Source organism: Mandrillus leucophaeus, unplaced genomic scaffold, assembly GCF_000951045.1.
Source record: "Mandrillus leucophaeus isolate KB7577 unplaced genomic scaffold, Mleu.le_1.0 Scaffold412, whole genome shotgun sequence".
NCBI lineage: Eukaryota > Metazoa > Chordata > Mammalia > Primates > Cercopithecidae > Mandrillus > Mandrillus leucophaeus.
In genome coordinates, this window is record NW_012104388.1 from 2,373,166 (window position 1) to 2,398,420 (window position 25,255).

General features: G+C 41.6%; 1 pseudogene across 1 annotated transcript; it reads left to right on the forward strand.

Annotated features, from left to right (window-relative positions):
- Positions 1-20,591: 20,591 nt before the first annotated feature.
- On the forward strand, positions 20,592-21,044 carry LOC105548480 (annotated as a pseudogene). Its single transcript, XR_001007394.1, has one exon. The product of XR_001007394.1 is annotated as a 40S ribosomal protein S20 pseudogene (transcript).
- Positions 21,045-25,255: the final 4,211 nt, after the last annotated feature.

Here is a 25,255-nt window from a genome sequence, read left to right on the forward strand (position 1 = left end):
TTTAAGGTTCATCCATGTTGTAGCATCAGATTCCATTGTATGACTTTCTTAAAAAAATGAAATTTTCTGTTGATAAATATTTGGGTTGTTTCCACCTTTGGGCTACTCTGAGTAATGCTGCTGTGAACATTGGTGTACAGATATCTGAGTTCTGCTTTCTCTCCTTTTGGATATATATGAAGGAATGGAATTGCTGGATCAAATTGTAATTTTATTTGTAATCAAATTGTAATCAAATTGTAATTGTAATTGTAATTTTTACATTTTGAGGATCCACTAAAGTGTCCTCAAATGGTGCAGCAACTGCACCATTTTACCTTCCCAACAGCAATGTACACACAGCATTTCAATTTCTCTATATCCTCACCAATTCTTGTTTCCTGCCTTTTGATAATAGCCATCCTAATGGATGTGAAGTGGTGTCTCAGTTTGGTTTTGATTTGCAGCTCCCTGATGGCTAATGATGTGTGCTTATTGGCGATAAGTATAGCTTCATAGGAGAAACGTCTGTTCAAGTCCTTCGCCCATTTTTGAATGGGGTTGTTTATTTGTCATCGAGTTGTAGGAATTCTTTATGTATTCTGGACATCAATCAGTCTTTTTTTTTTTTTTTGAAATGGAGTCTTGCTCTGTCACCCAGGCTGGAGTGCAGCGACATGATCTCAGCTCACTGCAACCTCTGCCTCCCAGGTTCAAGCAATTCTCCTGTCTCAGCCTCCGAAGTAGCTGGGACTATAGGCTCGTGCTACCATGCCTGGCTAATTTTTGTATTTTTAGTAGAGATGGGGTTTCACCACATTGGTCAGGCTGGTCTCAAAATCCTCACCTCAGGTGATCCACCTCCCTCACTCCCAAAGTGCTGAGAGTACAGGCATGAGCCACTGCGCCCAGCACCATGAGTCTTTATGATCACACAGGGACTGTTACTTTCCAAGATTCACCACCTGCCCTCTGTAGTTACTTGTTTGTGGGGCGAGGCTTCTGGGAAAAGTACCTCAGCCTTTTCCTTGTGTCATGCAGGAACTGACTCCTTGCCCTGACTCCTTGGTAGTATCTGCAACCTCCAGTGAGGTACAGTGTAGAGCAGTTCAGCTTCAGCTAAGTGTGCACTCACTGTCTTGGTTCACTTGCTGGACTCATGGCCAACTGTTTTTTTGTTGTTGTTGTTGTTGCTATTGTTATTTTTAATTGTGGTACAATACACGTGCCATAAACTACTATTTTACCCATTTTTAAGTGTACTATTCAGTGGGATTAAGTATATTCAGTGTTGTCTAACCATCATCACTGCCCATCCCTTGAACTTGTTCATTATCCCGAACTGAAACTCTATACCTGTTAAACAATGGGAACAGTGGGTTTACCTATCATCCCCTCCCCTCAGCCCCTGGCAGTCTCTATTCTACTTTCTGTGTCTGTGAATTTGCCTATTCTTGGTTCCCTCATGTAGATGGGGTCATTCAATATGTGTCCTTTTGTATCTGACTGATTTCATATAGCATCATCTTTTCAGGGTTCATTCACGTAGTAGCATGTATCAGAACTTTATTCCTTTTTCATGGCTAAATAATATTCTATTGTATGGATACATCACATTTTATTTATCCATATTCATCTGATGATGGACATTTGGGTTGTTTCTGCCTTTTATCAGTTATGAACAGTGCTTCAGTCAGCTAGTTCTGAGGATGCTCCCCGGATGCTCTACATTGCAGGGCAGAGGCTGTGGCTCTCCGTAACACCCCAAGGCAGCCACTGCAGTTGGTTAGTTTTGAATACCCCAGCAAGAGATAAGAAATCTCACAACTGTATTATTACTTCTCTCTTTAAGGGTTTTTTGGAGCTTTCCTAAGTACATCAAAACTCAGCATTCTACACGAGGAGTTTTTCATCATAGCTTGTGGTCAGAAGCTTATCTAAAATCACAGGTGTGGTGGCTCATGGCTGTAATCCAAGCACTTTGAGAGGCTGCGGTTGGAGGATCACTTGAGTCCAGGAGTTGGAGGCTACTGTGAGCTATGTTCGTGCCACTGCACTCCAGCTTGGGCAACAGAGCAAGCCCCTGTCTCAGAAATAGCTAAATAAACATATACATGAATTAAATAAATAAATAAAACTGTAATTGCAGTCCTCATTCTGTCATATGGGGAAGAGAGGCAGGTGGCAGGTGGAGAATAGTGGTGGTGACACTCCCTAGTAAACAGGATTGTTCTGCTCTGGCCCTATATGTCTGCCTGGAACCCTTTAGCTCTCCCCACCACACCACACAGGCAGCACACAAAGTACAGGGAAGGCCTGTCTCAGTGCTATGCACATGGAAAAGGCCATATAAATAGCATGCTGAATCCTGCAGGAAATAATGAATGAATGAATGCATGCGCACAGGGTAGGTGGGTATTATATGTGACTGAAAAACAGCCTAGAAGAGGAAGGAAGATGGTGATAGGAGAAAATAGGGAAAAGTAAATGGCTTAAGATAATGGAGAGTAAAGATCAGAGCCAGATGCATTTAAGTTAATTAATTAATTCTTAATTTAAAGAATTAGCCAAGATGGTTCAGAGGGAAAGTTGCAAAATAGAACAGGGCTTGCCTAGGTCCCAAGATTATACAAGAGCCTTTTGCATTTTCAGAAAAGAATTGAAGTCTTCATCTAGGAGCCTCTGTTTCTTATAGAATATTAGGAATAGAAAATGGGAATCCAGAAGACAAAAAAAATTAAGACAAAACTAAGATATATGATTCTTCTCCATAGAAAATCCGGAAGAAGGAGAAGAGGATTTATTAGAGATGGGGAAGGTGAGAAAGGCTGAGTATCACAGACAAGGAGCTCTTGGGGGCAGCTAGTGTGACTTTGTGCTGAAGATTTTGGCCTGCCCCAAAACATGCTGCATAATATTTAAATTTCCATCATTTGTTCACTTCTTTGGATCTGGATACCTGTCTGTAAAGGGTTCCTCTTAAAAATCTAATTCTTTGCCTGGGAGGGATAGCCTGTTATTAGCATGGATCCATGTATTTAATTAGCATTTATCAGCTAACAGAAAAACAGGTCTTGGTTCTGCGCTTCATTTGCATGACAAGTTTAGTTTTCTCCACTTCATTTTTTTTTTTTTTTTTTGCTCTGTCACCCAGGCTGGAGTGCAGTGGCATGGTCTTGGCTTACTGCAACCTCCACCTCCCGGGTTCAAGCGATTCTCCTGCCTTAGCCTCCTGGGTAGCTGGGATTACAGGAGCGCAACACCATGTCCAGCTAATTTTTGTATTTTTAGTGGAGATGGGGTTTCACCATGTTGGCCAGGCTGGTTTCGAACCCCTCACCTCAGGTGATCCACCTACCTCGGCCCCCCAAAGTGCTGGGATTACTGGTGTGAGCCACCATGCCCGGCCGTCTACTTCATTTTTCAGACCAAATGGTTGCATTGCATTCTCTCATTCATTCAAAAATATTTAGTGAGTGTTTACTCTGTGGCCAGAGGTCATTTTAGATCCTGGAGATGTCCTTGCCCTCATGGACCTCACATTCCAGTGTGTATGTGAGGTTGCAGGCAGCAAATGGATAAGAGAGATCTTATTTTAGGTCATGGCCCAGAGTTGGGGAAAGAAAGGCAGGGAAGAAGGATCAGGCATAGGAGGTTGGGAAGATGGTGGTGGTGGTGGCTTTGGATAGTATGGTCAGGAACAGCGTCTCTGAGAAGCTGACATTCGAACAAAGCGCTGCAGGCAGTAGAAGAGCGAGAAGTCCTGTGGTGATCTGGGGAAAAGGCATTTCAGAGGGAAGGAACGGCAAGTGTAACGGGCCAAGGCCAAGCCTACCTGCCAGATCTAGGCAACAACAGGGAGCCGCTGTGGCCTGAGGGGAGGGAATGGTGGGGACAGCGGGAGAGGAGGTCTGAGGAAACCGGGATCAGACTCTATAGGGCCTGGAGGGCCATCAGAAGGACTTTGGCTTTTACTCCAGATGAGACAGGCAGACTTTGGAGGATTTTAAGCACAGAGTGACATGATCTGACATACTTTCCAAGGATCTGTCTAGTATTGAAAATGGACTTTAGGGGAAGGAGCATAAGAGCAGGGAGACCGTTTACTTAGAAGGATACTGGCAGCTTGGACCAGAGCAATAGTGATGGAGAAGGTTCAGATTCTGAACATATTTTGGAGTTAGAACCAATAGGATTTACTTGCAGTTTGGACGTGGGGTGTGAGAGAATGAGGAATCAAAGATGATGCTAAGGTTTTTGCCCTGACTGTGGTGGTAGGACTACAGTGGGGTATGGATTTTGTGCATAAAGATCTGGAGTTTGATTTTGGACAGTTTAAGTGCCGTGGTGGGCTGAATAGTGACTCTCCCCTGCTCCCTGAGACTCATGTCCACTTGGAACTTTAGAATATGGCCATATTTGGAGGTAAGGTCTTTGCAGATATAATTGGTTAAAAATCTTGGGATAGAATCATCCTGGATTTATGGTGAGTCCTAAATCCAGTGACTGGTGTCCCTGTAAAAGGAGAATAGGACACAGAGACAGAGAAGGGAGAAGGCTGTGTGGAGACAGAGGCAGGGATTGGAGTGATGCTGCCATAAGCCAAGGAATGCCAGGAGCCACGGGATGTGGAAGAGGCAAGGAAGGGTCCTCCCCTAGAGCCTTTGGAGGAAGCGTGGCCCCATTGACATCTTGATTTCAGACTTTTGGCCTCCAGAACTGTGAGAGAATAAGCTTGTGTTGTTTAAACCACCCAGTTTGTGGTCACGTGTTATTGCAGCCCTAGGACACTAATACAGATACCTGTTAGACATTGGCGTGTCGATGTTGAAATGACAAGTGGGCTTGGATTTCATGGAAAAGATCTCGGCCGGGGATACAAAGTTGAGAGTCTTTAGTTTAGAGATGGTGTTTAAAGCAGTGAGAACAGCTGAAATCCTCAGGGACAGTGTCTAGAGAAGAGAATAAATTTATGGAGCCAGTCCCGGGACTCTCCTGTCTGCAGAGATTGGGCCAGTGATAAGGGAAGACCAGCTCGTGAACTCATCCTGGCAGATGTCTGGCAGAGAGCACTGAATCTTTCTCCCTTTCTGAGTATCAAGGAGAAAAATTAGGTGTGGGTTTAGAGAGCTCCTACTTTTAAGGCACTCAGTTAGCTTTTGTTCTAAACTAGCCTCAGATGACTTCCCCCCAGGGAACATTATATATCAGGGAAAGAAGAAAGCATAGGGAGGACCCTTTGTCCTGTTCAAGAATGAGCAATAGAAAGCTGCCAGAATAGTCCTGGAGCAGCAAAGAAGCTGTCTCAGTCTTTCTCTTTCCGTGCTCCAAAAAAGAGACTATACCAGATCAAAGGAGGAATGAGAATCAATTAGAGAGATGGACTCTTTCAAACAGTCATAGCAGGTCGGAACTAGAAGGGGCTTAATTAAATGTGATAATGTTTCTACAAGCTTAGCCTACAGCTCTGCATATAATGAGTGAGCAACTTCTGTAATTATTATTGGTTAACAGCTATTTTCTAATCCTAAATTTTCATTGTGCAGATAAGGAAAAGGAGAGTCAGATGTTTTGGAGCCAATGGTGATTCCCTTCAGCTACACAAAAAGAAAGAAAAATCAGCAAAGTCCTTAGCTTGGCACTTAAGGCCTTCTTTACTTGGTTCACAGTGCATTTCTGGTCCGTGCTTTTCACCCAGCACTCTCAGGTGTGACCTCTGCTCAGGGTGGCCAGCTTTGCCTACACTCCTTCCACTTCCTCTCTCCCTATCTGAGTCCTTGCCCATTTTAACAGCTCTAGCACCACCTGAGAATTCCTTCCTGACTTGTCTACACAGCTCTCTTCCTCTTTGAAATTCTCTAGCATGATTCCCAGGACACTGGGTGCTACAGCTACTCTGCTTGGGGTTGTGATGGGGGGTCAAATACTTTGAACTTCCAGCCCCCCTGCCGTTTCTGCGACTTTTCCTTGTGTAGAAAGAGTCTGCTGGATAAATACTGTAGGAATGCCAGGGGCTATGCTGTGTGTGTGTGTGTGTGTGTGTCCCCACAGGCAGATATACCTTTTTAGGTTCTCAGGAGGAGAGGCAGAGAACTGTCTTTTTTGCCTAGCAGCTGCCCTGGTAAAACCCTGATGATAGAGGTTGTGTGTGTGTCTAGCATGGCCTCTTTGACATTTTGTTATCATTGACTACCTTGCCGTAAAAAGAAGCCTTTTAAAGTTGGATTCTCCTCATGTTATCTGAAATAAAATAGATGACATAATAGCCCCATTTGTACTGACAACTTCTAAGAATCAAATAACTTACTTTTGGTAAGACTTATTCTCCTAAAATTTTTGCACTAGGATAAACTTAAGATGACCCAGGAAAAGAGCAAATTGATCTCTTGCAAAAAAGACACTGGTGACAGTGAAGTGTACCTGCGGTAACCAGTATCTTTTCAGATAGACACTTTCTTACTTCATGGGCAGAAAAGCATCAGTTTCCTGTGGTGAAAGTAATGGATGATCATTCTTCTTGTTTTTATCTTGGCTTTATCTGTCTAAAATTGTATTTGCCTTGTCAATGGGAGACCTGGGGTATGTATCCTCTACCTTAATATGTTGTGATGTTAGCAATTACTGTGAGCACAGGTTGTATTTCTTTCTTTCTTTTTTTTTTTTTTTTTTGGAGATGGAGTCTCACTCTGATGCCCAGGCTGGAGTGCAGTGGTGCGATCTCAGCTCACTGCGACCTTTGCTTCCCAGGTTCAAGCAATTCTCCTGCGTCAGCCTCCTAAGTAGCTGGTATTACACATATGTGCCACCACGTCCGGCTAATTTTTGGTATTTTTAGTAGAGACAGGGTTTCACCATGCTGGCCAGGCTGGTCTCAAATTCCCAACCTCAGGTTATCTGCCCACCTCGGCCTCCCAAAGTACTGAGATTACAGGCGTGAGCCACTGTGCCTGGTCAATCTCTTTTATACCTATAAAAGTTTCAGAATTGGGACATTTGGGCCCAGGTAAAATGTGAACTCTAGCTAAGGTTCATAATATAAGAAACATAAATTATGCTTCTGTTTATCCTTATACTCTCATAAATTCTTTTTACCTAAGGCTTTCTACCTTGTGTGCTGTAAAGGTGTTCATTAAAACTGAGTGAATGCACTAGTAAAAGATGGTTTATGGCAAAGAGGACTGATTCGCTTTGTCAGGATTGCTTCATGTCTGGTAATGAACAAGAACAGAGACAAAAATTTGCTTTAATTCCATCACGTATCTTCTACTTTAATTCTTTCAAAAACGCAGCCTTGTTGAGATACAATTCACACACCATAAAATTCACCCTGTACTGTGCACAATGCAGTGGTTTTTAGTATATTCACAGAGTTGTGCAGCCATCACCACTCTCTAATTCTAGACCATTTTCTTTCTTTCTTTTTTTTTTTAAATTATGCTTTAAGTTCTGAGATACATGTGCAGAGCATCTAGGTTTGTTACATAGGTATACATGCGCCATGGTGGTTTGCTGCACCCATCAACCGGTCATCTATATTACGTATTTCTCCTAATGCTCTTCCTCCCCTTGTTTCCCCACCCCCTGACAGGCCCCAGTGTGTGATGTTCACCTCCCTGTACGCATATGTTCTCATTGTTCAATTCCCGTTTATGAGTGAGAACATGTGGTGTTTGGTTTTCTGTTCTTGTGTTAGTTTGCTGAGAATGATGGTTTCCATATTCATCCATGTCCCTGCAAAGGACATGAACTCATTCTTTTTTATGGCTGCATAGTATTCCATGGTGTATGTGTGCCACATTTTCTTTATCCAGTCTGTCACTGATGGGCATTTGGGTTGGTTCCAAGTCTTTGCTATTTTGAATAGTGCTGTAATAAACATATGTTTGCGTGTGTCTTTATAGTATAATTATTTATAATCCTTTGGGTATATACCCAGCAATGGGATTGCTGGGTGAAATGGTATTTTTAGTTCTAAATCCTTGAGGAATTGCCACACTGTCTTCCACAATGGTTGAACTAGTTTACACTCCCACCAACAGTGTAAAAGCGTTTCCATTTCTCCACACATTCCTCTCCAGCATCTGTTGTTTCCTGTCTTTTTAACGGTCACCATTCTAACTGGTGTGAAATGGTATCTCGTTTTGGTTTTTGATTTGCGTTTCTCTAATGACCAATGATGAATGATGATGAGCTTTTTGTCATAAGTTTGTTGGCTGCATAAATGTCTTCTTTTGAAACGTGTCTATTCATATAATGGGTGAGCAACTTCTGTAATTATTACCAGTTAATAGCTACTTTCTAGTCCTAAATTTTCATTGTGCAGATAAGGAAATGGAGAGTCCTTATTCATATCCTTTGCCCACTTTTTGATGGAGTTGTTTTTTTCTTGTAAATTTGTTTACGTTCCTTGTAGATTCTGGATATTAGCCTTTTGTCAGATGGATAGATTGCAAAAATTTTCTCCCATCCTATACATTGCCTGTTCACTCTGATTATAGTTTCTTTTGTTGTGCAGAAGCTCTTTAGTTTAATTAGATCCCATTTGTCTATTTTGGCTTTTGTTGCCATTGCTTGGTGTTTTAATCATGAAGCCTTTGCCCATGCCTATGTCCTGAATGGTATTGCCTATTTCCTTCTAGGGTTTTTATGATTTTAGGTCTTACATTTAAGTCTTTAATCCATCTTAAGTTAATTTTTGTATAAGGTGTAAGGAAGGGGTCCAATTTCAGTTTTCTGCATATGGCTAGCCAGTTTTCCCAACACCATGTATTAAATAGGGAATCCTTTCCCCATTGCTTGTTTTTGTCAGGTTTGCCAAAGATCAGATGGTTGTAGATGTTTGCTGTTATTTCTGAGGCCTCTGCTCTGTTCCATTCGTCTGTATATCTGTTTTGGTACCAGTACCATGCTGTTTTGGTTACCGTAGCCTTGTAGTATAATTTGAAGTCAGATAGCATGATGCCTCCAGCTTTATTCTTTTTGCCTAGGATTGTCTTGGCTATACTAGCTCTTTTTGGGTTCCATATGAAATTTAAAGTCATTTTTTCTAATTATGTGAAGAAAGTCAATGGTAGCTTGATGACGATAGCATTGAATCTATAAATTACTTTGGGCAGTATGACCATTTTCACAGTATTGATTCTTCCTATCCATGAGCATCGAATGCTTTTCCATTTGTTTGGGGCCCCTTATTTCCTTGAACGGTGATTTGTAGTTCTCCTTGAAGAGGTCCTTCATGTCCCTTGTAAGTTGTATTCCTAGGTATTTTATTCTCTTTGTAGCAGTTGTGAATGGGAGTTCACTCATAATTTGGCTCTTTGTTTATCTGTTATTGGTGTATAGGAATGCTTGTGATTTTTTTTCATTGATTTTGTATCACGATACTTTGCTGAAGTTGCTTGTGAGCTTAAGGAGTTTTGGGACTGAGACAATGGTGTTTTCTAAATACACAATCATGTCATCTGCAAACAGAGACAATTTGACTTTCTCTCTTCCTATTTGAATACCCATTATTTCTTTCTCTTGCCTGATTTCCCTGGCCAGAACTTCCAATACTATGTTGAATAGGAGTGGTGAGAGAGGGCATCCTTGTCTTGTGCCAGTTTTCAAAGGGAATGGTTCCAGTTTTCGGCCATTCAGTATGATATTGGTTGTGGGTTTGTCATAAATAACTCTTACTATTTTGAGATACGTTCCATCAATACCTAGTTTATTGAGAGTTTTTAGCATGAAGGGGTGTTGAATTTTATCGAAGGCCTTTTCTGCATCTGTTGAGATAATCGTGTGGTTTTTGTCATAGGTTCTGCTTATGTAATGGATTACATTTATTGATTTGCATATGTTAAACCTGCTTTGCGTCCCAGGGATGAAGCCGACTTGATTGTGGTGGATAAGCTTTTTGATGTGCTGCTGGATTTGGTTTGCCAGTATTTTATTGAGGATTTTCGCATCTATGTTCATCAGGGATATTGGCCTGAAATTTTCTTTTTTTGTTGTGTCTCTGCCAGGTTTTGGTATCAGGATGATGCTGGCCTCATAAAATGAGTTAAGGAGGATTCCCTCTTTTTCTATTGTTTGGAATAGTTTTAGAAGAAATGGTACCAGCTCCTCTTTGTACCTCTGGTAGAATTCGGCTGTGAATCCGTCTGGTCCTGGGCTGTTTTTTGGTTGGTAGGCTATCAATTACTGACGCAATTTCAGAACTTGTTATTGGTCTATTTAGGGATTCGACTTCTTCCTGGTTTAGACTTGGGAGGGTGTATGTGTCCAGGAATTTATCCATTTCTTCAGATTTTCTAGTTTATTTGCGTAGAGGTGTTTATAGTATTCTCTGATGGTAGTTTGTATTTCTGTGGGATCAGTGGTAATATCCCTTTTATCATTTTTTATTGTGAATTCTAGACCATTTTCATCACCCTAAAAAGAAACCATTAGCAGTCACTCCCAGTTACTCCCTCCCCCAAGCCCCTGGCAACCAAGTCTCCTAGCAACCACTGATCTGCTTCCTATCTCTATGGAATTTGCCTATTCTGGACATTTTATATAAATGGAATTGTATAATATCTAAAAATGAGGTCTTTTGTGTCCACGGGTTCCTTTCCCTTAGCGTGTTTCCAAGTGTCACCTACATTGTAGCATTTTTTAGTGCTTTATTCCTTTTAATGGCTGAATAATATTCCATCATATGGGTAAACCCACTGTAGTTATCCATTCACATTTTGCTGAGTTTCTGTATGTTCATGTGGCTGTGATCAGACTTACTGTAACCCCAAAGAGAGATTTAAACTTCATGGGGAAGGGAGCTAATTAGGAAAAAAAAGGTCTAAAAAGCTTCCTTTGGCTGGGAGAATGTTTTCCTTCAAATTTGTATGTTGAAATCGTAACCCCAAATACCTCAGAATGCGACTGTATTTGGAGATAGGGCCTTTAAAGAAATCATTAAAATAAAATGTGGTCATATGGGCAGACCCTAATCAATATAACTTGTTTCCGTATAAGAGGAAATTTGGGCACAGACACATACAGAGGGAAAGACCACATGAAGGTAAAGGGAGCCACGCCTAGCAGAAGAAACCCTGCTGGCACCTTGATCTCAGACTGTGGCCTCCAGAACTCAGAAAATACATTTCTCTTGTTGAAGCTACCCATTCTGTGGCACTTTGTTATGGCAGCCCTTGTAAATGGATACAGGGACAATATGGAAAAAAGGCTGAGAAGCACTGAAGTAGAGTAACTACCTTATTTTTTTTTTTTACTTCAGCTCTACTTTCTGATTCTCTGAATTATTGAAGAATTGCAAAACTGGTTTTTAATGTTAAAGTATTATGAATAAGTACCATTTGCAAAGGAATATACCCTTCTACATCAACCTACAATTTGAACCTCAGAATTGCTGTGTAAGGTGATTAGACAGAATTCCTATTCTATATATGCCACTGGGCCTTTATGCATGTCATTCCCTCTGCCTGGAAAGACAGGTCCCTACCCCTGCATGTTGCCTTTTTTTCTTTGCTAAATTCTTTCAGGACCTAACTTCCTTCAGGAGGCTTCTCTGGCCCTCCAGTGTGCTTTCTTAGTGCCAGCCATACTGCACTATGATTGCCTGTTGTTGTCTGTTTCTTCTGTCAGACTGGCAGTTTTGTGAGGGGGACCCTATCTTTCATCGCTGAATGTCCAGCATCCAGTGGAGTGTAAAATATTTTGCTGATGGACAAATAATATCATATAGCTAATAACTTGAACATAGGTTTTTTTTTTTTTTTAAACACCTAAATCAGTCATTTCTCAACTCTACATACTGCTTCTTAATTCATCCGAATTACTTGTCCTAGTGGACATAGTTTTATCTCTGAGTGTAAGAGCATGCTGGTGGGATCTGCACCCTGCACCGTGCTGTAGGCCCCTTCACATTTGGACAGTGTGATATTAGTCCATTCTCACACTGCTATAAATGTGCTACCCGAGACTGGGTAATTTATAAAGAAAAGAGTTTTAATTGACTCACAGTTCTGCATGGCTGGAGAGGCCTCAGGAAACTTACAATCATGGCTGGAAGGCACCTCTTTACAGGGTGGCAGGAGAGAGAATTAATGCCAGCAGGGGAAGTGCCAGACGCTTATAAAACCATCAGATCTCCTGAGAACTCTCTCACTATCGCAAGAACAGCATGGGGGAAACCACCCCAATGATTCAGTTCCCTCCCATTGGTCCCTCCCATGACATTTGGGCATTATGGGGATTACAGTTCAAGATGAGATTTGGGTGGGGCACAGCCAAACCATATCATTATGTATATGTGCACGTGTGTGTGTAATTAACTGACACCTTGACTTGTTACCAAAGGATTTAATGCTGCCTACTAAAAGCCTCATGTAAGTCCAAGTCTTCTGTATTTTCCTAGTAACCTCTTATGGGAGACTGTGATGCAAACAAATTTCTTCTTCCTTCTAGCAGTCGGTGGAGGTGGGTAATAGATAATGTTTTTGATATAACATGAACTTAAAGCTGAATCCAGATTTTATGTTCACCACGATCATAATTGTTTCATTCCAACTTTGCACATAGACTCAGCAGCGAATATGTCAGGTCCTGGGGATATAAAGGTGAATAAAGAAAGGTTTTTACTCTAATGAAGTGTACAGTTTGTCAGAGAATAGTCGTGAACACAGATAAATTCTACCACAGCAGAGTTACTGCTGCAATAGAGTTATGAACAGACTGCTGTGAGACCTTAAGAGCTCAGCAACTGCTCTGCCTGCAGGTATTTGGGGAAGGCATCATATTTGAGCTGGGTTTGGAAAGGAGTGCAGGAATTTACGTGATGAAAAGTGGGAAAGAGGTACATAAAGGCACCAAATTATGAAAAGATCTTGTCTCACGATGAATACGTATGTGATAAAAGACTGAAAAGGAATATCCCCAAATCAATAGTTGATGTTTTAAAAAATAGTTACATAGTTTTAATTGACAGATAATAATTGTACTTATTTATGTGGTACATTGGTGTTTTATGGTTGTAGAACTGTGGATGCTTTTTTTTTTCTTTTTAAGAATTTCCTTTAATATTGTTGTTTTATTAGTTGCATAACTCAGTAACATGAAACCAGAGCCTTTAACTATTGAATCAGGAAATTAAAGTGAGTTAATTTATTTTTATTGCTTATGTTCGTACTGAATTTGACATCTAGATTAAAACACGAGTATTGACTGATTTACTAAATTGTTACTAGGTTTTTAGGAAAAGGTACAGAACAGGATACCATTTGGTCCAGTTTTTCCTTTCTTTTTGAGACAGAGTCTCACTCCATCACCCAGGCTAGAGTGCAGTGGTGTGATCATAGCTCACTGCAGCCTCAATCTCTTAGGCTCAAGCAATCCTCCTGCCTCAGCATCCTAAATAGGTGGCACTACAGGCATGCGCCACCATGCCTGGCAAATTTTTTTTTAATTTTTTATTTTTAGTAGAGATGGGGTCTCACTCTGTTGCCCAGGCTGGTCTTGAACTCCTGAGCTCAAGCAATCCTCCCACCTTGGTCTCCCAAAGTACTAGAAGTACAGGTGTGAGCCTCTGCACCTGGCCCCCTTATTCATAAACAGACTCCAAGTTTCCCTTTTCCCTTGAGTCTCCATTGACCAGTTCTCATCTGGGAGATCAGGATATGCCTGGTCAGTTTTACCCTTGGCTGAAATATATAAAGGGTGTCTCTCAGACTAGTTGAGCAGAGAGAGTTCACCCTGGAGGCAGTTAGTGGAGTGTGTTCAACCAAGAAGGCTATACAAAAGGATGGCTTGGAGGAATCTGAGAGAGACTGGGTTATTTATCAGGCCAAAGTTATAAGCGAATAATCCACAAATGGAGCTCTCAGAGGGCACCGCAGGTCCACAGAAGAGAGCAAGGAATGCTGAGCAAGGGATGTTCAGGAAACGAAGTCTGCAGACACTTGGCTGCCGGTTGAAGGTGTCTTTTATGTGGAGTCCAGTGTGTCCTGCCAGGGAAGAGGAGGCCATTTAAAGGCACCGTGCTGTCCCAGACACCAGGCTCTGGAGGTTTTCCCAAAGCAACTTTAGAATGAGGTCAAATAGGCTTTTCATTTCACTGTGTATACCAAAGGTTATGACTGACTCTAAAGGTATATATGAAAAGATGTCTCTTTTCTGATTTTATTTCTGGAAGGAAGATTTCAAAAAAATTTTTAATTGCTTCATGTTTGAATCATCATTCTGTATTTTTTTCCCTTCAAAGGATGTTTATTTTATCAGGGTCAAAACCAAACTTATTTCTAACATCCTCCTAGTAATTTTTTCTTCTTTTCTTTTTTTTTGAGATGGAGTTTTGTTCTGGCATGCGGGCTGAAGTGCAGTGGCATGATCTTGGCTCACTGTAACTTCTGCCCCCCAGGTTCAAACCATTCTCGTGCCTCAGCTTCCCGAGTAGCTGGGACAACAGTTGTGTGCTATCATGCCCGGCTAATTTTTATATTTTAGTAGAGATGGGGTTTCACCATGTTGACCAAGCTGTTCTTGAACTTCTGACCTCGAATGATCCACCCACACATCCTCAGCTTCCCAAAGTGCCAAAGTGCAGGGATTACAGGCATGAGCCACTGTGCCTGGCATAGTCGTTTTTTCTTTTAATCTTCTTTTTTTGTCTTTAAAATTGTAAAAAACTTCGATGAAAACCATGCAGTAGCAGATTTATCTTTTTTCCGACAACAGAAGGCAAGTATAGGTTTACCATTGAACCGGTTTAATAATTTGATTGATCAGAACGTGAGTATTAGAAGAATGGCTTGAGGGGGGATATATGTGACAGGATAAGGAACATTGCAACATAGAAATACTGCTTTCTAATGGCTTACAATATGTGTTATTAGCTGAGCATTTCATGTATTATAATACATTTCAGAACAATGTTAAAAGAAATGGCGGTGGCATTTGTGATGGCTCATGTCCATAATCCCAACTACTTGGGAGACTGAAGTGGAAGGATCGCTTGAGGTCAGGAGTTCAAGTCCAGCCTGGGTAACATAGTGAGATCCTGTCTCTGAAAATAAATAAATGAAAATAAATAAATAAATAAATAAATAAATAAACTTTTTAAAAAAAGAAATAGTGGTTAAAAAAAAAACTGAACTATAAGGGGTTATCTCAAAATAGTAGTGTTTGCTTACCTCTGGAAAGATGATCATGTGTTCTGGCCCATAAAATAGTATTTTTTTTTTCCAGAGATGATTTAAACAATTCTAAATTTGATGTCCATAAACCATTTTACATTATTTATAGGCAACCAAGTACACACGATCAGATGTTAAACTGCACCAGATTTCTACTTGTTTTAAGGGTGTTTTATGGTGCAAATCCAAAGATCAGATGTCACATCTGCCAGGAAGTGCTACATAATTTTTACTTTTTCTGCAGTGCTGTTACAGCATGCGCGCATGCTACTGCATGGGCAATGAAGAATTCTTGTTTTGTTTATCAGATAGGCTCTGATTATAAACTGAAGAGTGGCTCCCACTTTTATGGAACCTACTTTGAACTTGAGTATTGTATGTGCTGTGGTAAATGGTGATAGCTGGCCAACTCATTAGGAAGGTCAGCTTTCTAGAAGATAGAGTTACAAAATAAAGGCCCCTCTCCCTTCAGCAGATTGTTTCAGTGGCAAAGCAAGGTGATGATACCTAAAATATTCATTGCTTTTAAAGACACCCTCCCTTTAGTGACCAGTAACCAGGACACCAGACCCTAATTATTAACAAAGGCAACTGATAACGTTTAGAGAAGCAATGCCTTTCTCCCTAAAAACAAAATTCTAAATGGTTTCTCAAGCTACATCAGATCTATCACTTTCTCTTTTACTCCAGTTGTATCTTAGATTAAGTGAAATACCTGCATGACTGTCTTTTGTTTATTTATTACTGATTTTTTTTGTGTGGAGATGGGGGTCTCATTGTGTTGCTCAGGCTGGTCTTGAACTCCTGGCCTCAAGCAGTCCCCCTACCTTGGCCACCCAAAGTGTTGGGATTATAGGCATGAGCCCCTGCTCCTGGCCCTGTCTTTTGTTCAAATTATTTCATTTCAACAACAACTTGCACGTAATACTACTTTGCCTAGGACCCACCTGGATGTTCTGCGGAGAATGTATCACAAATAGTTTTATTTTTAATCATCTGGGCAGCTATACAATATGACACCCAGAAATGCAAGGATCCCATTGAGGTAGAGCACTCAGGTAAATGGGCTAATTAATTTTCTGATAAAAGCATTTTTGTGTGTGTGTTGTCTGCCCTTATTCATTCAACTCTAGGAGATACGTATTTAGTATTTGTGGTTGGTGGCGACGTCATGCAATGTTAAATAATATTTAAAGCAGCTATGAGCTATATAAGAGATGTTGCAAGACATTAAAATTAATGCTGCACATTGGTAAAGGAAAATTATCTTTGTAGGGTAGATTGGTAAGGGAAGACTGTGGGATTTTCATTCATCCATTCATTTATCAAATGTTTACTGAGAGCTTATTAAGTTCCTAGAACCTCTCTGGTTATTGGGCATGGAGTAGTGCATAAGATAGGAAGGTCGGCGGGCGTGGTGGTTCATTCCTGTCATCTCAGCACTTTGGGAGGCTGAGGCTGGTGGATTGCTTGAGGTCAGGAGTTCAAGACCAGCTTGACCAACATGGCGAAACCCCATCTCTACTAAAAATACAAAAATTTGCCAGATGTAGTGGTGCACGCCTGTAATCCCAGCTACTTGGGAGGCTGAGGCAGGAGAATTGCTTGGACCTGGGAGGCGAAGGTTGCAGTGAGCTGAGATTGCCACATTGCATTCTAGCCTGAGTGACAGAGCCAGACTCCGTCTCAAAGGTGCTAAGGTGCTTACATTCTTTTGGGAGAGCAAGGCATATAGCTACGAAAGATTTCATCAAGAAATATTTGGTAGTGGCTCTGTAGAACCTTAGTATAGGGCGGTATGATAGAGTTGCCTCCAGAGACTACTTTAGATTGTAAGTCAACATAGGCTGCTATGAAGAGGTGATATTTAAGTAGAGGCCTGAATGATAATAAGGAACCAACCATGTAGTGATCTGGGCATTCCAGACAGAGGGGTGGACCATGCCCAGGGCCAAAAGCAGGAAAGAGCTTGACATGTTTGTGGAACAAAAATATGAGATCCGAAAGATGAGTGAGGACCAGATTGTATAGCAGTTTGGATTAGATGCGAATTGCAGTGGTAAGCCACAGGAGGCCTTTAAGCAAAGGAGGGCCATAAGTTTATGTTTTCAAATTTCATTCTGGCCACTGTGGAAGGAAGGCAAGAGCAGAAGCAGTGATACTAAGGTGACTGCAGAAGAGATTCTGGTGCCTTTTATGAGGGGGATGGTAAGGTAGATGAGTGAAGTAGATAGTTTTGGGTTGATAGCCTATAGATCTGCCAGTGAATTTGAAATGGACGTAAGGGAAACAGAACTCAAAGATGACTTCTAGGTTTCTGGCTCAAGCAGCTGGGTAAATGATGGTGAACTTTGAAGAAAGGATGGGATTTGGAGAAAAGGAGCCAAGAATTTCAGTTACAGAGCTGGGACTAGATGTGGCTTATGGAGAAAGTGCTAAAGATTTGGCTAAAACAAAAAGCTTTTACTCAGTGCCCCCAAGAACAGAGGACATCAGATTCTGTCTAGTAAATTTTTAAAAAAAGTATTATAAATGTATAGTTGCTTCCATAAGAAGGGCCCATCAGGAGAAAAAGTGCAGTAGAAAGGATGGGGAATTGAAGGAGTAGAAAATAGAAACAGGATAAATAAACAAGTCAGAGAAAGACACACAGATAAAGAGATAAAAAGAGAAAATACAGACAAAAGAGACAGATGTGCAGAATTAGAGAGGGAAGGGGCAAGCACGCTCACACAGACTCTTCACTCTCCTCCATTCTACACCTGGAGCCAGAGAGACACTAGAGGCAGTTGTGAGATCAAAACTTTTTTCTTTATTGTAATTAACTATGGAGTGATAACAAGACACAGACCAAAAGCAAATAGGACCAAATCTTTATCTGAAACAGGAAAGTTGTCTTTATTCTGTTGTTTGTTATTAGAGTGGATCTTCTGCCCTGAAATATTTCCAGGATGAAAATGGTTTTTACAATTTATTAGCTAAGCAGAGAGTTGAATAATGGCCAGAAAAATATATTACTGACTGTGCACAGTTACTCACTTTGGTAAAGATAAAAGGCTCTCAAAAGGGATGGTTTCTCCTCAGTGAAAACAGTGAGAAATTAGCTGTCAATTAACTGGTTAAATTGAACTTTAGGAATAAACCCACAAACAAATGCACAATTCATCCATCCATCCATCCATCTCATACCATACCACACAATACCCTACTCTACTCTACCCTACCTTACCCTACCCTAAACTTACCTAAATTTATTGATGTCATAAATAGGCTCTATTTAGAATAGAAAAACACTTTACTTTTTTTTTATTTGTTAGGTTTTGTAAATAATATCTATAGCCACCCTAGACTAATTGTTAATTTTCTTAGAATTGGTTATTGGTTAAAAATATGTTTCCTAGGCTGGGTCATGCCTGTAATCCCAACACTTTGGGAGGGTTGAGGCAGGTGGATTACTTGAGCCCAGAAGTTCGAGACCAGCCTGGGCAACATAGCGAAACCCCATCTCTACAAAAAAACAGAAAAAATTAGCTGGGCGTGGTGGTGCACATCTGTAGTCCCAGCTACTCTGGAGGCTGAGGCAGAAGGATCACCTGAGGCCGGAAGGTCTAGGCTGCAGTGAGCCATGATTGTGCCACTGCACTCCCGCCTGGGCGAGAGTGAGACCTTATCTCAAAAAATATATGTATGTATTTACTAGAAATCCACAAGAACCTACAAATGAATTGATTCAACAGTGAGGTATGAGGAACAAAGTGCATTATTAGAAGACCAAGAAACATGGCAGGTGTCCTATAAGAGGCAGTGTTATTGGGACCTCCACTGTGCATCATCCCAAAAGACCAGTGAAACTCTCTAACAAATAACAAAAATAATACTATATAGTTTAAAAGCTATGGAACAACAATGGAATGAAAAGTCATGAATTGCATTTGGCTGAGGGTTTTTCTTATTATTTCACCCTTTCCTTCTTCCTTTTCTTCTTCCCTCCCACCTTCTCTTCATTTTCTAAAAAAATTCTTATATGAGTTTTCCTTAGGAGGACATAGAAGGAACACTCAATAAAGACATTGTACCTGGGTTCTGTTATTTAAGATTATGTCTTAGTAGTTCTGTGAAAAAAACTAAACTAGATTTCTAAAATCTATTTTAATATAACATTCTAAAATAATATTTAAAATGACATTTGTATTTATCGTCTTATTTTGACTTCTCGCCTTTTAGGATATTATTGATGTTGTTAATGATATTGTTACAGTTGGGGTCAGCACCAGCCAGCTCCAAGACAGAACAAGGCCGTAGACACTGAGATATGTCTGATGAGATGATGGGGAATGTGTTATGATTTATAAAGACAGATGAATTATCACTGCCCTTTCCTAGTAAATAATACTCAGTATTTGCCACAAGAGGAGTTTTTTTTTTTTTTTTTTTTTTAAATGAATGATCATTCGAAGTAGAGAGCTAGCATGGAGAATAGTCTGGTTAGTATGGGAAGTTCTGTGCTGGGGCTATTACCATTTGGATTTTCCTTGGAAGTTTCGAGGTGAGTTTTGATTAGAACATTTAACTTCATCAAAGTTACGTGATTGGATTGCATATAAAGCTGCTTTAAGTATTAAAATAGAGACATTTTGACTTGGATTACCAGTTAAACCATTTTGGGCACAGCCTTAACTGCAGGTGGTGTGATTGAGATGTCTGTGGGTTGCCACATAACTCCACAGTTTGCTTTTATATGTGTGATTGTGAGTGGGAAGGGTGGAGTACCGGCACTTGGCATGAACAGATCATGCTTCCTGACATCTCTTCTCCACAAGCATTCTTTTCCAGGTGACAGAGACTTGAACAGATTTCGGGAGACACTTTAAGAGTGAAAGGTGAGAGGAGGAACGGACAGTGGAGAAGTGTGTGCTGCACATGACTAAATATTTCCTTCCTGTTTGACATTACTCTCCCGGGAGTCCTTAAAAAAATATTAGTAGAATCTTTATTTTAAAGTTTATTTATGTGGGTCTTATGGAAGCCCTAAAGGCTCCCTTTATTTTTTTTTACTTCGAGTGGAAATTATTTCACATCTATGTTTGATGTGGTGGTGGGGAAAGTACCCTGGACTTAGAGCCAAGAGAAACAGATTCTTGTCTGAGCTCTGCTGCTGAATAGCTGTGTAGGCTCTCTGCCTTACTGGGCAGCAGAGTCTTCATCTGTCTTAGAGATTGGCAAAGTTTTCCTGTGATGGGCCAGATAGCAAATTAATTTAGGTTTCCCAGGTTACATGCAGTCTCTGTTGAGTATTTTACTTCGGTTTTGTTTATTTGTTATAATCCTTTAAAAATGTAAAAACCGTTCTTAGCTCCTGGGCAGGTCACGGGCTGCATCTGCCCTCTTGCCTTCATTGGCTGAGCGCTGATCTGTATGAAAGAAAAGGAGGGGGCTGTTCGCTCTCGCCGAGGAACAAGTCGATCAGGAAGCCGCGCAGCAGCCATGGCTTTTAAGGATACCGGAAAAACACCCGTGGAGCCGGAGGTGGCAATTCACCGAATTCGAATCACCGTAACGAGCCGCAACGTTAAATCCCTGGAAAAGGTGTGTGCTGACTTGATCAGAGGCGCGAAGGAAAAGAACCTGAAGGTGAAAGGACCAGTTCGAATGCCTGCCAAGACTTTGAGAATCACTACAAGAAAAACTCCTTGTGGTGAAGGTTCTAAGACATGGGATCGTTTCCAGATGAGAATCCACAAGCGACTCATTGACTTGCACAGTCCTTCTGAGATTGTTAAGCAGATTACTTCCATCAGTATTGAGCCAGGAGTTGAGGTGGAAGTCACCATTGCAGATGCTTAAGTCAACTATTTTAATAAATTGATTACCAGTTGTTAAAAAAAAAAAAAAGAAAGAAAGAAAAGAAAAGGAGGGGAAGAAATGTGAAAAGAAGGAGCTTGAACTAACAATTTTTAGATATAGGCCTCTGATATGTTCTGAGGAGCACCAGGCTAAAGAATAGATTCTGGAAGCAAGAGTTAGTTATTTATCTTTTTCCCTTAGATTTTTAATATTATGTATTTATTCATGGTATAGTTTCTCTTTTCTAATTTCCTCAGTTTAAATTAGATTTCACTCCTATTTCCTATTCTTCAGTTCTCCCTGCATATTACTATTTACCATTTGCACACTCCCCAGATTTCTTATTGCATACACATTCCTAGGGAAGCAAACAGATGAGAGGAGTGGCTTTCTTTGCAGATGGAGACGTGGCCTTTCACTTAGGGAAAGGGAAGCAGCCATTTGATTGCCCCTGGAGACCTAAGCAGGGTTGTGAGTGCTAAGCAGGCAGAGTCCAGCAACTCTGAATCCTGGGAGGGCGCCAGAAATGGCAGCCAGGAATGGGTCAGGGAGTGCACGCTGATAAAGACCTGTGTCCTTCCTTTCTGATAGTGTTTGTTTGTTTGTTGAGACAGGGTCTCACTGTGTCACCCAGGCTGGGTTGTAGTGTTGCAATCATGGCTTATTGCAGCCTTGACCTCCTGGCCTCAAGCGATCCTCCTACCTCAGGCTCCTTAAAGTGTTGGGATTACAGGTGGTGAGCCACTGAGCCCAGCCCTTGCTGATAGTGTTGAATCCTATTACTCACACTGAACCAACAGTCTGAAGTTCTATCTGAAGTGTCCCCTTAGCTCATGTTGGAATGTGCTGACATTTTTGTTTACTGGAGGACCCCGGACACCTCCTTCACTTTCCCTTCACCTCTTCGCCTATCTAATCCATGCAAATCCAGTGCCCCATTCTGTTTGGATCCTCTTCCCTACCCCTCCTATCTGATTTCCATGGCAGTCAGGAAGTGTCCAGCTGCATCACTTTCCTGACACCACCCAGTGAGTTTCCTCTCACCGTTTCTCCACTGAGGCTGTTGGCTGGTGCAGTTGGTGAATCAGCCTGGCCCCCATCAGTGCCATGTGGTCTTATGGCTGACTTTGGGGCTTTGATCCTGGAACCACTTTGAACATGTTTCCTCTATTCTCAGGCAGGCACTTATGAGAAAGAAACTATCACCGCTCCCCTCTTTCACCTTTCATTCACTTGTCTACCACAGTTACTGGGTACCAGCCCTGCCACGCCACACAAATGCTCTCTCTCCCTCTTCTTCCTTTTTGAAGGAGTACTAGTGATTTTGTCTTTTTTTTTTTTGTAAACGGAGTCTCCCTCTGTCACCAGGCCGGAGTGTGGTGGCGCGATCTCAGCTCACTGCAACCTCTGCCTCCCGGGTTCAAGCAACTCTCCCTACCTCAGCCTCCGAAGTAGCTGGGATTACAGGCACCCATCACTATGTCTGGCTAATTTTTGTATTTTTAGTAGCGATGGGGTTTCGCCATGTTGGCCAGGCTGATCTTGCCCTTCTGACCTCAGGTGATCCACCCACCTGGGGCTCCCAAAGCACTGGGATTATAGGCCTGAGCCACTGCACCCAGCCTGAAAGGAGTACTAGTGATTTGGGCACTGAGAAATGGGAAGGATGCATTTTCAGTCTTTTCCTAACTGAATGACTTTGTTGCAGAGACATTGTTGGCCATTGACATGTGGAAATATTTCATCCCCAGATTTCTTGGATCTTCCTCTTGCTTCTCTCTGCTCCTTGCGGAGTCTCCTCCCTGGGCTGGTTCACCCCTTTAATGTTACAGTTTACCTGATTCTTTCTGAAACCTTCTTCTTCCTTATGCCTTCTTTAGCTGGTTTCATTCATTTCTGTGGCTCTGTCGCCTCTATTGTTGCCAAATGTGCATCACCATGCCATCCGAATATTTTTTCCTACACATCACACTCTTTTATGCAGATGCCTACTGGACATAACTGGTTCAATGCCCACAGAAATCACAAAATTCAGTGTATACAAAACTGACCTCAGTCTCTTCTCCCGAAAACCTGAAGCACCTCTTTTGTTCCTTACTTATTTCAATTACCCAAGTCACTGAAGCCATAAACATGAACATCTTCCTAAGGAGTGTGTCACCACTCTTTCTTCTCCTGTATCCCTCCTTTGCCTGTCTGCTACCATGTCACTAATTCAGGCCCTCATTACCCCTCTCCACTATCTCTTTCTCTTTTGTTTCCCCTTAAACCCATCCCTCCTCTGTCGCCATGTCTAAAATTTAAACCCATTATCATTTCACACTCTTGAAAATTCTTTCAAGAATTTCCTAACACAGAATAAAGCCCCAAATCTCCAGTGTGACTAATGACTCTATGATCAGGCTCCTCCACCTCTCTAGATTTTTTTTTTTTTCTTTTCAGCTTTTATTTTAGGTTCAAGGGGTACCTGTGCAGGTTGGTTACGTGGGTAAATTACATGTCATGGGGTTTGGTGTGCAGATAATTTTGTCACCCTAGTAAATCGCATAATACCTGATAGGTAGTTTTTCAGTCCTCACTGGGGCCACTCTCAAGTAGGCCCTGGTGTCTGTTGTTCCCAGCTTATTTATTTATTTTTGAGACAGAGTCTTGCTCTGTCGCCCAGGCTGGAGTACAGTGACGTGATCTCGGCTCCTGCAACCTCTGCCTCCTGGGTTCAAGCAGTTCTCCTGCCTCAGCCTCCCAAGTAGCTGGGACTGCAGGTGTGCACCATGATGCCCGGCATTATAAATTTAAGAAATACTTTTACCAAAATTATCTGGTTTCTGAAGCAGTAGGAAGAATAATGGATTTAGTATTAACGACCTCAGTTGAAGTATTCTTTTAGCCATTTCTAGCTAAACTGATTTGTGCCAAGTTACTTACTGCCTCTGAGGCTCTCATCTTTAAAATGGACACATTACTACTAACAATTGAATAATTGAACAAATTATATACTGTACTTTTTTTTTTTTCTTTTTTTTGACGGAATCTTGCTCTGTTGCCCAGGCTGGAGTGTAGGAGTGTAGTGGCGTGAGCTTGGCTCACTGCATCCTCCGCCTCCCAGGTTCAAGCAATTCTCCTGCCTCAGCCTCCTGAGTACCTGGGATTACAGGTGGCCGCCACCATGCCCAGGTGATTTTTGTATTTTTGATAGAGACAGGTTTCGCCATGTTGGCCAGGCTGGTCTCGAACTCCTGACCTCAGGTGATCCACCTGCCTTGGCCTCCCAAAGTGCTGGGATTACAGGTGTGAGCCACCATGCCCAGCCTAGTTTTTCTATAGTATTGTACCTCAACTTTTTCTCTAACAAATTAAAGATATTTTACTTTGGGTTTGAGTACATGAATTAATATCACCAGTAAAGTGCAACATTTAGAATGTCCCCAAAAAGTCTGGGACCACAAATTTACATGCCCTGTAGAGATCCTACCTTAACCGGAATTTGAATTTCCTGTGCCAGCTAAATTGGGTCACTTTGTTAGTGAAAGCTTGTGTTGCTGCAGTCCCGGGGCGTCTTGCTCTTTGTTAGGCTGTAAACATGATGCTGTCCTCTTCCCTCCTACTCCTTTGCTGCTTTTGTTACTTGAGGGTTCACTTTGCAGATTTGTTTTTCTGAGCCCTATCACTTTTCTTGATAGAGTGTCTACTGTTAAGTTGCCGCCTATGGCATTGCTTCCTGTGGGGAACCTAGCTAGTGTGTGTGCAGGAACTATTTAGACAAAGTAGTTTCAGTCAAAGTATTATCGGAATTTTTTTTTTTTTTAGAGACAGAGTTTCAGTCTTGTTGCCCAGACTGGAGTGCAATGGCACGACCCCAGCTCACCGCAACCTCCGTCTCCCGGGTTCAAGCAATTCTCCTGCCTCAGCCTCCTGAGCAGCTGGGATTACAGGCATGCACCATCACGCCTAGCTAATTTTGTATTTTTTAGTAGAGATGGGGTTTCTTCATTTTGGTCAGGCTGGTCTCAAACTCCTGACCTCAGGGGATCCACACACTTTGGCCTCCCAAAGTGCTGGGATTACAGGCGTGAGCCACCGTGCCCAGCTATAGGATTTTATGGTCTGTGACACTAGGTTCCCCACTGAATTGTTCTGGGTGCTTACCTGTGAATGGGAGGAGGTTTTTTCTGCCATTAAGAGTTTTAACCCATCATTAGTCTGTATAAAAAGTTCTTAATGAGGAGTATTACATTGACTGTATAGCTTCACCTTAAAAT